General features: G+C 39.1%; 1 pseudogene; it reads left to right on the top strand.

Moving 5' to 3' along the window:
• Positions 1-2929: 2929 nt before the first annotated feature.
• Positions 2930-13177, top strand: LOC117930470 (annotated as a pseudogene).
• The last annotated feature ends 327 nt before the right edge of the window (positions 13178-13504 follow it).

The following is a 13504-nucleotide window of genomic DNA, read 5'->3' on the forward strand; positions in this document are numbered from 1 at the left end:
ATGGATCATTCATTTGAGATGAGGATGGATTCCTCCAACAAAGCATTTCGAGTTAGAGACATCTGACTTATTGTAACATTTCGTTAGGCACTGTGATTTAGTCAGATGGGTTGAGACACTATATTTATAGTCGATTTGACCAGTCTGATTCACCAGCGAGGCATCTTTTGAGACTCATGGAGTCTCTTTTAGACCCTTTCAGTGGATTGAAAGTTATGGTGGCATGCTACACTAGGGCATATTTCCTCCTCATCATTTCCTTGTAGCTCGACGTTCAAAGCCTCCATCAATTCTCAATTACGACGTTCAGAGTCATTCTTTTCAGTTTTGGCGTTCGGAGCCACCATTTTTTTTTTTCAGTTTGGTGTTCAGAGTCGTCATTTCCTTACAACTCGACGTTCAGAGCCACCATATCTTTTTCAGTTTGGCATTTAGAGTCACTATTTCCTTACAACTCGGCGTTCAGAGCCACCATCTCTTTATAGTTTGGCGTTCAGAGCCACCATCTCTTATTAGTTTTAGCATTCAAAGCCACCATCTCTTCTCAGTTATGGCACTTAGAGCCACCATCTTTTTTTAGTTTGGCGTTCAGAGGCAACATCCCTTCTTAGTTATGGCATTCAAAGCCACCATCTCTTCTTAGTTATGGCATTCAGAGCCACCATCTCTTTTTCAGTTTGGCGTTCAGAGCCACCATCCTTCTTAGTTATGGCATTCAGAGCCACCATCTCCTTTTTAGTTTGGTATTCAGAACTACCATCTCTTCTTAGTTTTAGCGTTCAGAGCCACCATCTCTTTTTCATTTGGCGTTCAGAGCCACCATCTCGTTATAGTTTGGCCTTCAAAGCCACTATCTCTTCTTAGTTTTAGCATTCAGAGCCACCATCTCTTCTTAGTTTTGGCATTCAGAGCCGCCATTTCTTCTCATTTTTTGCGTTTAGAGACACCATCTCTTTTCAATTTGGTGTTGAGAGCCCCCATCCCCTTACAACTTGACGTTCAGAGCCACTATCTCTTTTTAGTTTGGTGCTCAGAGCCATCATCTCATTATAGTTTAGCGTTCAAAGCCACCATCTCTTCTCAGTTTTGGCGTTCAGAGCCACCATCTCTTCACAGTTTGGCATTCAGAGCCACCATCTCTTTTCAATTTGGCGTTTAGAGCCACCATATCCTCATAGTTTGGCCTTCAGAGCCACCATCTCTTTACAGGTCGACGTTCAAAGTCGTATTTGCAGTTTGACATTCAGACCCATATCTTTAGTTTGGCATTCAAAGCCATCATGTTTTTTTTTTTTTTTTTTTTTTTTTTTTTTTTTCTGTTTGATGTTCAAAGTCACATATTCAGTTTGGCGTTCAAAGCCACACCTTCGGTTCAGTGTTCAAAGTTGCATATTTAGTTTAGCATTCAAAGTCGTCGTTTGTCTTTAGTTTGACATTTCGAGCCATCATGTCTTTCTTTCATTTGACGTTCAGAGTCATATCTTCAGTTCAGCGTTCAAAGTCACATCTTCAATTTGGCGTTTAAAGCCGCATTTTCATTTTGGCATAGAATTGCATCTTCAATTAGGCGTTCAAAGTCGTTATTCATTTTTAGTTCGACATTTAGAGCCATCATATCTCCTTCAGTTTGGCCTTTAGAGTCGTAGCTTCAGTTTGGCGTTTAGAGCTGTATTTTTAGTTTGGCACTCAGAGTTATTGTTTGTTTTTAGTTCGACATTCAGAGTCATTATGTCTTTCTTTCGTTTGGCATTCAGAGCTGCATCTTCAGTTTGGCGTTTAAAGTCGTTGGTTGTTTCTAGTTCGACATTGAAAGCCATCATGTCTTTTTTCAGTTTGGCATTCAGAGTCATGTCTTCATTTTGGCATTCAGAGCCATTATTCAGCTTGGCATTCTATGCCACCATATTTCTTTGGTTTTGGCATTCAAAGTCGTTATGCATATTTCAGGCATTTAGAGTCACCATTTTTCCTCTCTTTTGGCGTTTAGAGTCATGTCTTCATTTTGGCATTCAAAGCCATTGTTCAACTTAGCATTCGATGTCACCATTTTTCTTTAGTTTTGGCATTTAGAGCTGTTGTGCGTGCTCATTCAGGCATTTTGAGTCACCATTTTTTCCTCCCTTTTAGCATCCAAAGTCATTTCTCCTCAGCCTTGTCATTCAGAGTCATAGCTCCTAGCATTCGTATTCACTGGCATTGCACATCTTACCTTTGCAGTTTTCGCATGCGTCCTCATTTTTCTCACCTCGTTACCTCGTGTTTATCATTTCTTCACCATGTTCTTCTATACTTCATCTTTCATCGCACATGACATAGTCCTTTGAGTTTGCAGCACATATTTCGGTCACATTGTTGGGCACCCTATGCTTAACATTCTCATGTAGTACACATATAGTCGTTCCGTTTGGATGCATTCTTTTTTGTACTCCAAGGTGGTTCAACCGTTACTCATCTTTGACATTGATCTTCGAGTCACTTTTGGAGACGTCTTAGAGGGAGGAGTCTGGGTCTTTAGTGCGACTTTTGAGGCACTTTGAGAGAGTCATATTTCTTTGAGGATTAAGGCACTTTTGTTCATCTGTTGGTTTGAGTTTGTGTTTACTAGTGTCCCTTTGGGGGTCTCCTTTATTCTTCGATAGAGTTCACTTCATTCCGCTCACTATTCACACTTTCTTTTCACTCTAGTGTTCATATTCCTGGCACTTGTGAGCTTTATAGAAGAAGGGCATATTTGTATACCCCTATTTTGGGGTTTATTTTTGCATGTATTATTTTTGCCACATGTTATGATTTTGAAGGGTCACATGTCGCCTCAGGATTGGCCATTAGGAAATCACAGCAGTAGGTTGAAGATGCAATGAGAGAACGACATGTGTAAGAGATTATTCTTTGACTCTTTTGAAGAAATGGAAAAGAGATGCAAGTCGTTATGGAGGAACGGGTGGTTACTTGGGAAGCAAGACAACTTGAGGGGGATTACGATAGAAGGTGAGTATAGGGAGGAAAGAAAAGAAAATTTCAAAGAACAAAGAGAGACAGAAATGAGAGGTTTTCCTAGAGATAGTTAGGAGGAAAAGAAATTTTGAGAGAGCTGAGTATTCTTTTAGAGAAGAGGGATGGTTGGGATGAGAGAAAGGGCGTTGCTAAAGAAAAGCTTGAGAGGAAAATCAACTGCAGAAAAATAAAAGCGTGAGGGAAAAAAAATCAGAGGAAGAAAGTGAGCTAAATGGGTTTTCTTGGTTTTGCGAAGAGAAGGAGAGCTTGAAGCCAAGCAAGTTTCTCTTGAGATGAGCTTTTTCGGGTAAGGACCTTATATTCACCATTGTTCATGTTCATTATCTTATCCATCTTACTTCTGGATGTTATTGTTTGTTTTGGGTGTAGATATCGAGCCATATGTTTAGCTTTCATTGATCTCTGGAACGACTATGGATTTGTTGTCATTGTTTTTATCTTTTATTCTTCTTAGTTTTGCTGGAGCATAACTGGACTCTATTTTAGTTCCACTGTGATATATCTCAGAATTCACATCCCTGATTCTTATATGAACCTATGGTCTTTCAACCAGCTTGCAAGCCCGTGGATAACTCATGAAACGAGGCTTCGTTTAAGGCCCTTTTGGTTCACTTACTCTTGCTTTTTTTTTTTTTTTTTTTGTTAATTTTCCTTGTTTTATTGCTTCTCTGCTTCTGGTATCCGTCTGTGGTGCACTTGGGTTTATGCATCTCCACCTGAGGGTGCTCGATTTTCGTTTGGTTGATGTCCTCTGCTAGTGGAGCTGCTGGATTTGCAAATCAAAGTCATGAATATTTACCCCACCTTTCCGCTATCCGCTGAAAAGTGATAGGGGGGCTTTCCTTGCTTTCTCTGAAGAGGGGCTCGCTTTTGATAAACAAGTTAAAGAAGTGAAAGACTTGTCATCGTCGCCTACTTAAAGTCCTCGAGTACTACGCTATCTGGAAATGGTGGAAGTGAGGAATCTTACGAAAATCTGACTGGTTATGGTTTCATTGGAAGTGGTCCAAATAGAAATATTGGTGGGGAAGAGTTACAGAATGAGAAGATCCTCCGCTCTATTAAAAGGTTTATCAAGAAAACCTCTCTAGATATTATTGTGTATCTTCATACTTGGACAAGCATAGCAATGATTTTGGGTGAAATGCAGTTGTTGCGTACACCAACTGAGATATTTGGGCTATCAATATGGTGCAATGCAGTTGTGGTTCTCACTCATGCAACATCTACTCCACCACTCTTATCCCTCTTCTTTGTATTCATCACTGGTAGTTTCCCCTACACAATTTCACCACCTTCCCATCTTACTAACCTTCATGCCTCATCATACCCATCACCATTCCTATCTTCATCCTTCAGTACCCATCAAACTCATTTCCCTCACTACCTTTCACCACCTATTCAACCATTCATCCCCTACTTGTTTATTTTCTATCTTCCCACGTAAATGAAGCCCCATGCACATGGCATCCTTCATCTCACCATCTTTCTAATCTTCATACCCCAACACACCCATCACCATACACATATCTCCATCTTTCATCCTATCATCAAATCCACTTCTCTCACTACCTCACCCACTCATTCAACCACTCAAACCCACATTCAAACCACAGGTTGTTCCAAAACCCCATTCATTTGATCCCCATTCTATTTTGTGCGTGAGAGAGAGGGGGGGAATGGAGAGAATTGAGAATTAGAAATCAATAATTGAGGCATTTGAGAAGCTCAAGTAGTTAGGGAAGGTACAACACAAGCGTTCTTTGAATGTTCAAGTTTGAAGCTGCAAACAATAGTTACAATGCAAAAGGGGAAGATTGTTATTGTTGATGCTCCAATGGAGACCTTAACAAATGCCCCTATCCCTACAAATGATATAATTTCTCTGTGAAGTTCAGTAGTGATACTTATGGCCATGATCTAGAAGGCTTCAGGAATTATTTGGGCATCCTCTTTGACTGTAGGATGGATCCACCTTTTGTCAGAGTATCAGGCATGGTCTGTTCTAAAGTCAAAGGACATGAGACCATATATTTCTCTTCCCATCAGTACTTCATTGCACGAAACTAACCATGTCTCAAGATTTGCATCGACCCTTTTTTTTTGGCGGGTTTTCCATCTTGGAAATGCCTAAGAATTTAGTGCAGTTGGATTTGACAACAGGCTTTAACAAGACTGTAATAACCATTTTGGGGAATACAGATGTTGATATCCACTACCATGAGCGGGATTCTATAATGATTAGTCCTATGCATAAAGAAGACTTTGGGATTGGTGGGCTTGCAAAATATGAGGTCAAAGTTCTATAGGCCAAGAAATTCGAAGATAAAGTGATGATCTCGCCCCGGTGCACATTAGCACCACTAATCCTTTGCCTCACCTAAGCATCAAGGACACTCCCATTGAAACTTCTTCTGCCTAATACATATTGCAACAATACACAGCTGTCTCTAGAGGACAAAAACTATAGAACTCAATTCAAAATGCTTATGCCATGGGAAAGGTGAAAATGATAACTTCTGAGATTGAGACTGCAACTAGGGTTTTGAAGAACTGGAATGCCTCAAAAGATGCAGATTCAGGTGGGTTTGTGCTCTGACAGATGAATCCAAACATGTGGTATGTTGAACTTGCAGTTAAGGGTAGCAAGGTTCATGCTGGTTGCAATGGCGAGCTTGTTTGGAGGCACACACCCTAGCTAGGAGCGCATTCTGAAAAGGGCCCTGTTAGGTCATTGCGTCGAGTTATTCAGGGCCTTGATCCAAGGACCACTGCTAGTATGTTTGCTAATGCAAGATGCAGTAGGGAAAAAAAGATTAATAGTGAGGATTGCTTTATCATCAAGCTATGTGTTGACCCTTAAACATTGAATGCCAAGAGTGAAGGCCCAACAGAGATCATAAGACATGTTTTGTTTGACTACTTCAGCCAGAAAATAGGTCTTCTTGTTCACATGGAGGGTTCCCATTTTACCCGCATCTAATTCAATGGTGGAGATGTTGTTTATTGGGAAACCACAATCAATTCATTCTTGGAAGATTATAGGCCAGTTGAAGGGATCATGGTAGCTCACTCTGGACGCTCAATAGTGACCCTTTTCAGGTTTAGAGAAGATGGCAATTGCAATCACCAACCTTATAGTGCAGTACTAGTGACACCCCGAGCCCACTCCTATAGGGCCATGCATGGCCACTCTTACTTGGCCCATTTCCAAAGCCCACATCCTTTAAAAATTGATTTTTTTGAAAATTCAGTTTTCAAATAATTTAATTCACAACTTCTCATTCCTCTTTAGTGTTTAAGTTCATCAAAAATTTCATTTTTCAATAAAAATTTGTTGCCACTTTCTTTCCGGCAAGCATCATTTCATATTTCTCCCTTGTTTTTAAAAATGTTTTTAAAATAAGCATGAATTTAATTCTATAATTCCAAATGGTGGAATTTATGGAATTGATTCATGCAAAATAAATTGGGTTTTGGTGGGGGCCCAACATCAGTGAATGTTTTCTTCTAAAAATAAATTTGAGTGAAGTGTGATATATATCAGTGATTATTTCTTACTCTGTTTAGTGACATGTGTGACATATTTTGTGTTCATTATTGTGCACTAACCCCATTTCATGATAGCGTATTAGTGCTTGTTGCTAAGGTACACTCACACTCTTACTCTGACTATCCTTTATGCATGTTTTGGTTTCCAATGTATGATCATTTTGGTATCTCTTGATCTACTAGTTAATTGTCATGTCTGCTTCATTTTATTTAGTAGAGACCCATTTTAGGGGCTTAGAGGGGTGTTATGGTTTTTATCGTACCTTCCCAATAAGTAACTGACCCCCGAACCCCGATTTGGTTTTTCACAGACCATCTTTTCCAAATAAAAAGTCACACTTAGGGTTTTCTTTCTTATTTTGTTTTCTTTTAAAAAAATAAAACAAAAATAAGTGGTGACTCCAAGTCATTTTCTAAAAAAATAAATATTTTTCAAATAAAAAATGAGTTCACCATCGAGTGGAAGCGCATGAGTAGAAATGCGGGGACCACAAGGAGTTTCGTTGCCAATGAGGCTATAACCCACTTTTTTTTTTTTTACTTTTTAATGAATGTGTATATATTCAAATTCTATTTCATTGATAGTTAAAATTATAAAAATCATTATCAAAATTTTTTAATAAAATTTTCTTTATATGTTTTGTATATTAATTAAATGTATGAGAAATAAAAATTTACAAATACATATATCATCATTTTTTATCATTGAATATATTCACTTTGGATATTATTGATGAATATAATAAATTATATTATACATATATCAATTTTTTCAATAAACAACTTGTATATGTTTATTATTATTTCTTTCATTTTTATTTATTTCTTAATATTTCTATGAGTTTTCATCAATTTCTATCTTATCGATAATTTTTTATCAAAATTTTCGTTGATATTTCCATATATATCTCAATATATCTATAAAATCCAACTCCTAATATTTTCCTAAAAATAATAGGGGAAGTTGTGTTTCGGGAGGCCCATTTGAAGGTTATATGGGAATGAAACCCAAAGAAAGTGGAATATGGGCTTTAAGCACTAAATACTGTTTCAAAAAGTTATTCCAAAATAACCCTTTTGTTTTCCTTGTCAGCAGCCACCACGGTTCCATGTAAGCAGCCACTGGTCTCCAAAATATTCCATGTAATAAGTACTCAAATCTGAACCGAGAAGAAGCCGATCAGAGGAAACACAACATGAGCTATGTGGGTCTCCGTTCAGGGGGTTTCCACCTTCAAGGAGTAATCCTATAATTTTTCCTCAGAAAAGGTGAAGAAGAAGACCATTTCTGCTGGTACGAATTTCCACCTTCAAGGAGTAATCCTGTCTTCTTCTTCACCTTTTCTGAGGAAAAATTAATAATAATGGTACCAGCAGAAAACCATTTAAATTCAACACTTCATCCCCAAATCAAACCAACAAAAAACCATTTAAATTCAACATTTCAATGTATTTTTGGGAAAGTAGATAAAAAAAAAAGGCTCTTTTTTACATATGGGGTCCAAATTGATTTGATGATTTTGGTCAGCACTTCTCAATTATAGAACCATTCATCCAATGACCCACCTCAAGTTAAGGCTCAATAATAATATTTTAGAAGGTAATTTTGGGAAGTAGTCTCGTTTTTTAGGAATTGTACCTTAGGTACTACCTTAGTGGCCTTGAGGTACTACCTTAGTGGCCATTAGGTACTACCTTAAGGGCCCCTTGGTACTACCTTCGCTAAACCTCAACTCAACCTCTCCAAAGCCTCACACCTTCCTCTCCTACCCTTACACCATCCCTTTATGTGCTTCTCTCCAGTGCTCAAGTGGTCCACAAGTGCTTTTCATGGACTATACCTTAAGTACTACCTTAGTGGCCTTAAGGTACTACCTTAGTGGCCTTTAGGTACTACCTTAAGGGACCCTAGGTACCACCTTAGCTAAACTTCAACTCAACCTCTCCCAAGGCTCGGGTCTTCATTTATGACCCTTATACCATGCCATTATATGCTTCTCTTAAGTCTTTAAGTGGTCCACCAATGGTTTTTTGCTACTGTTCCTTAGGTACTACCTTAATGGCCTTTAGGTACTACCTTAGTGGCCTTCAGGTACTACCTTAGCTATACTTCAACTCAACCTCACCCCAGCCTCGGGTCTCCCTTTGTCACCCTTAGACCATGCCATTACATGCTTCTCTTGAGTCCTCAAGTAGTCCACCAATGGTTTTTTGCTACTGTTCCTTAGGTACTACCATAATGGCCTTTAGGTACTACCTTAGTGGCCTTTAGATACTACCTTAAGGGCCCCTAGGTACTACCTTACCAAAACTTCAACTCAACCTCTCCCAAGCCTCGGGTCTTCCTTTGTCACCCTTAGACCATGCCATTATATGCTACTCTTGAGTCCTCAAGTGGTCCACCAATGGTTTTTTGCTACTGTTCCTTAGGTACTACCTTAATGGCCTTTAGGTACTACCTTAATGGCCTTCAGGTACTCCCTTAAGGGACCCTAGGTACTACCTTAGCTACACTTCAACTCAACCTCTCCCAAGCCTTAGGTCTTCCTTTGTCACCCTTAAACCATGCCATTGTATGCTTCTCTTGAGTCCTCAAGTGGTCCACCAATGGTTTTTTGCTACTATTGCTTAGGTACTACATGAATGGCCTTTAGGTACTACATTAGTGGCCTTGAGATACTACCTTAAGGGCCCCTAGGTACTACCTTACCAAAACTTCAACTCAACCTCTCCTAAGCCTCGGGTCTTCCCTTGTCACCCTTAGACCATGCCATTATATGCTTCTCTTGAGTCCTCAAGTGGTCCACTAATGGTTTTTTGCTACTGTTCCTTAGGTAATACCTTAATGGCCTTTAGGTACTACCTTAGTGGCCTTCAGATACTACCTTAAGGGCCCCTAGGTACTACCTTACCAAAACTTCAACTCAACCTCTCCCAAGCCTCGGGTCTTCCTTTGTCACCCTTAGACCATGCCATTCTATGCTTCTCTTGAGTCCTCAAGTGGTCCACCAATGCTTTTTTGCTACTGTTCCTTAGGTACTACCTTAATGGCCTTTAGGTACTACCTTAATGACCTTCAGGTACTACCTTAAGGGACCCTAGGTACTACCTTAGCTAAACTTCAACTCAACCTCTCCCAATCCTCGGGTCTTCCTTTATCACCTTTAGACCATGCCATTATATGCTTCTCTTGAGTCCTCAAGTGGTCGACCAATGGTTTTTTGCTACTATTGCTTAGGTACTACCTTAATGGCCTTCAGGTACTACCTTAGTGGCCTCGAGGTACTACCTTAAGGGACCCTAGGTACTACCTTACCTAAACTTCAACTCAACCTCTCCCAAGCCTCGGGTCTTCCTTTGTCACCCTTAGACCATGCCATTATATGCTTCTTTTGAGTCCTCAAGTGGTCCACCAATGGTTTCTTGCTACTGTTGCTTAGGTACTACCTTAATGGCCTTTAGGTACTACCTTAGTGGCCTTCAAGTACTACCTTAAGGACCTAGGTACTACCTTAGCTAACTTCAACTCAACCTCTCCAAGCCTCGGGTCTTCCTTTGTTACCCTTACACCATGCCATTATATGCTTCTTTTGAGTCCTCAAGTGGTCTACCAACGGTTTTTTGCTACTGTTCCTTAGGTACTACCTTAATGGCCTTTAGGTACTACCTTAGTGGCCTTCAGGTACTACCTTAAGGGACCCTAGGTACTACCTTATCTAAACTTCAACTCAACCTCTCCCATTCCTCGGGTCTTCCTTTGTCACCCTTAGACCATGCCCTTATATGCTTCTCTTGAGTCCTCAAGTGGTCCACCAATGGTTTTTGCTACTGTTGCTTAGTACTACCTTAATGGCCTTTAGGTACTACCTTAGTGCTTCAGGTACTACCTTAAGGGACCCTAGATACTACCTTAGCTAAACTTCAACTTAACCTCTCCCAAGCCTCGGGTCTACCTTTGTCACCCTTAGACCATGCCATTATATGCTTCTTTTGAGTCCTCAAGTGGTCCACCAATGGTTTTTTGCTACTGTTCCTTAGGTACTACCTTAATGGCCTTTAGGTACTACCTTAGTGGCCTTCAGGTACTACCTTAAGGGCCCCTAGGTACTATCTTACCAAAACTTCAACTCAACCTCTCCCAAGCCTCGGGTCTTCCTTTGTGACCCTTAGACCATGCCATTATATGCTTCTCTTCAATCCTCAAGTGGTCCACTAATGGTTTTTTGCTACTGTTCCTTAGGTACTACCTTAATGGCCTCTAGGTACTACCTTAATGGCCTTCAGGTACTACCTTAAGGGACCCTAGGTACTACCTTAGCTAAACTTCAACTCAACCTCTCCCAAGCCTTGGGTCTTCCTTTGTCACCCTTAGACCATGCCATTATATGCTTCTCTTCAATCCTCAAGTGGTCAACCAATGGTTTTTTGCTACTGTTCCTTAGGTACTACCTTAGTGACCTTGAGGTACTACCTTAGTGGCCTTGAGGTACTACCTTAAGGGACTCTAGGTACTACCTTAGCTAAACTTCAACTCAACCTCTCTCAAGCCTCGGGTCTTTCTTTATGACCCTTAGACCATGCCATTTTATGCTTCTCTTGACTCCTCAAGTGGTCCACCAATGGTTTTTTGCTACTGTTCCTTAGGTACTACCTTAGTGGCCTTTAGGTACTACCTTAAGGGACACTAGGTACTACCTTAGCTAAACTTCAACTCAACCTCTCCCAATCCTCGGGTCTTCCTTTGTGACCCTTAGACCATGTCATTATATGCTTCTCTTGAGTCCTCAAGTGGTCCACCAATGGTTTTTTGCTACTGTTCCTTAGGTACTACCTTAATGGCCTTTAGGTACTACCTTAGTGGCCTTCAGGTACTACCTTAAGGCCCCTAGGTTCTACCTTACCGAAACTTTAACTCAACCTCTCCCAAGCCTTGGGTCTTCATTTGTGACCCTTATACCATGCCATTATGTGGTTCTCATATGTGTTCAAGTGGTTCACCTTTGGTTTTTTGGGACTGTAGCTTAGGTATTACCTTAAGAGCCCTTAGGTATTACCTTATTATCCCTTAGGTACTACCTTAAGGGTCCTTAGCTACTACCTTGTCTAATGTTTGGTTTTTTGTGACTGGCTTGTTGGTTCAAGTGGGTTTTCCCCATTTTATAGCATCTATCTCGGTTTGGTACTTCTATCATGCTACATTGAACTTGCCATGTAAAAATTGATGATTCAGTGAAACCATCTACACATACCAGATATATGATTCTTAGTTCCTGATTTGTGTTGTAATACCGATATCTATTCATATTTGCATCTACTTGGTGAATTTATTCTATCATATGGTATTATGTAAGACTTGGCTTTCTTGCTAAATTTTTTCATTAATTCTTTGTTCAGGGAAAATCAACTAATCCTGTGACTAAAGTAGAGCTTGGAAGGGCTACTTGGACTTTTCTCCATACTCTTGCAGCTCAGGTCTATTTAAACTTGTTGCTTTGGAGGTTTGGATATGATTTTGACATTATCAATCGGTTGACTTCTACTTAGGTCTCAATTGTCAATTGTTATTTACTTCAAATCAATCTAATTTGGACAATCTTTATGCAAAACTAATCTAAGCAACTTAAAAGCAAAACCACTGTATTTGATAATCTCTGCCATAATAGTTTATCTGAGCTTGAATTTTAAACATTATTTCTAAAGTATGTTAACAGCTTCATGTACTTTCACTTATCAAACTTGGTAATTTGTGATTTAGGAAAAATGTAACAATTTTGCACTATCAGAGTCTATGAACTTTCAATTAAGGCAAATAAATCTGTGTCCTAGGTCTTAATACTATCCGAATGCATTTAGTTATTTACCTTAAGTCAGCTTTGAGCATAATGGGAAGGCAGAAGTTTTAATGTCTCTGTATGCTTCTGTAGTAACTTAGTAACCTCCCATATTACATGTAAATCCTCTATGTATGAGAATGGTTGTACACTTGGATTATATGGTGCATAACTCGGTTGCTATTGCTAGTTTGTATGTGATGCCTCATGAAAACTTTTAGTTTCAAATATAAAACTATCTTGATTGATTTGTGCTAGTATGTAAGCAAATACAGTGTACTGGAAGATAACTTCAATCCTTACATGCACCTGTGTCAGAATAAAATGCTATACTATTTCATGATTGTTTTCTTGATCCTTCAAAGTAGATTGAATTTTCTGAAAGTTTTTCAACTTTTCATTTTCCATTAGTAAAGCCATTGGTATGGTCTTTAGAAGGATTTAAGTTGGGTTTAAATCAAATGTCTAAATGCACATGGATAAGGCCATGATGTGTCACCAAATGTCTAAATAACCATATAAACATAATTTATTGAGTATATTTTTTTTTTCACTTTTTTCTTTTTCTTTTTTTTCTATTTTTTCTTTATATTTTCTTTTCTACACATTTTCTATCAAAATTTTCCAAAAGCAAACATGATCAAAATTTTCCAAAAGCAAACATGGCCTTAATAGCATATCACATATTAATGATTTTGAACTTTTTCTTTCAGATCACGAGAGTAGAAGAGGAAAAATTGAATAAGAAGCAGAATGAAATAACAATACAAGCCTATTAGAATTCTTCACAATGAATACACATCACACCAATGGTGCTAGGACTAAGGCAACAAAAAAAAAAAAAAAAACAAAATTGTACTCTCTTCTGCTCACTGAAGAAAAATATGTAGAGATCATGGGTAGTCCATCACAATGTAAACCAACCCAACTCACACTCTTTGGTTTCTGCTATTTTTGTAGTATACATGATGAAGGCGATGACGGATAAGGCACGCCCACCATCTCTCTGAGTTCAACCTTTGAGATTCAGCCTTGTGTTCTGAACTTTCACTGCTATCTTTAGTTTCTCTCCCTCCATATCTTTCAAAGCAGCAAGCAGACTGGCT

The sequence above is a fragment of the Vitis riparia genome, chromosome 14 (assembly GCF_004353265.1).
Source record: "Vitis riparia cultivar Riparia Gloire de Montpellier isolate 1030 chromosome 14, EGFV_Vit.rip_1.0, whole genome shotgun sequence".
Classification (NCBI taxonomy): Eukaryota; Viridiplantae; Streptophyta; class Magnoliopsida; order Vitales; family Vitaceae; genus Vitis; species Vitis riparia.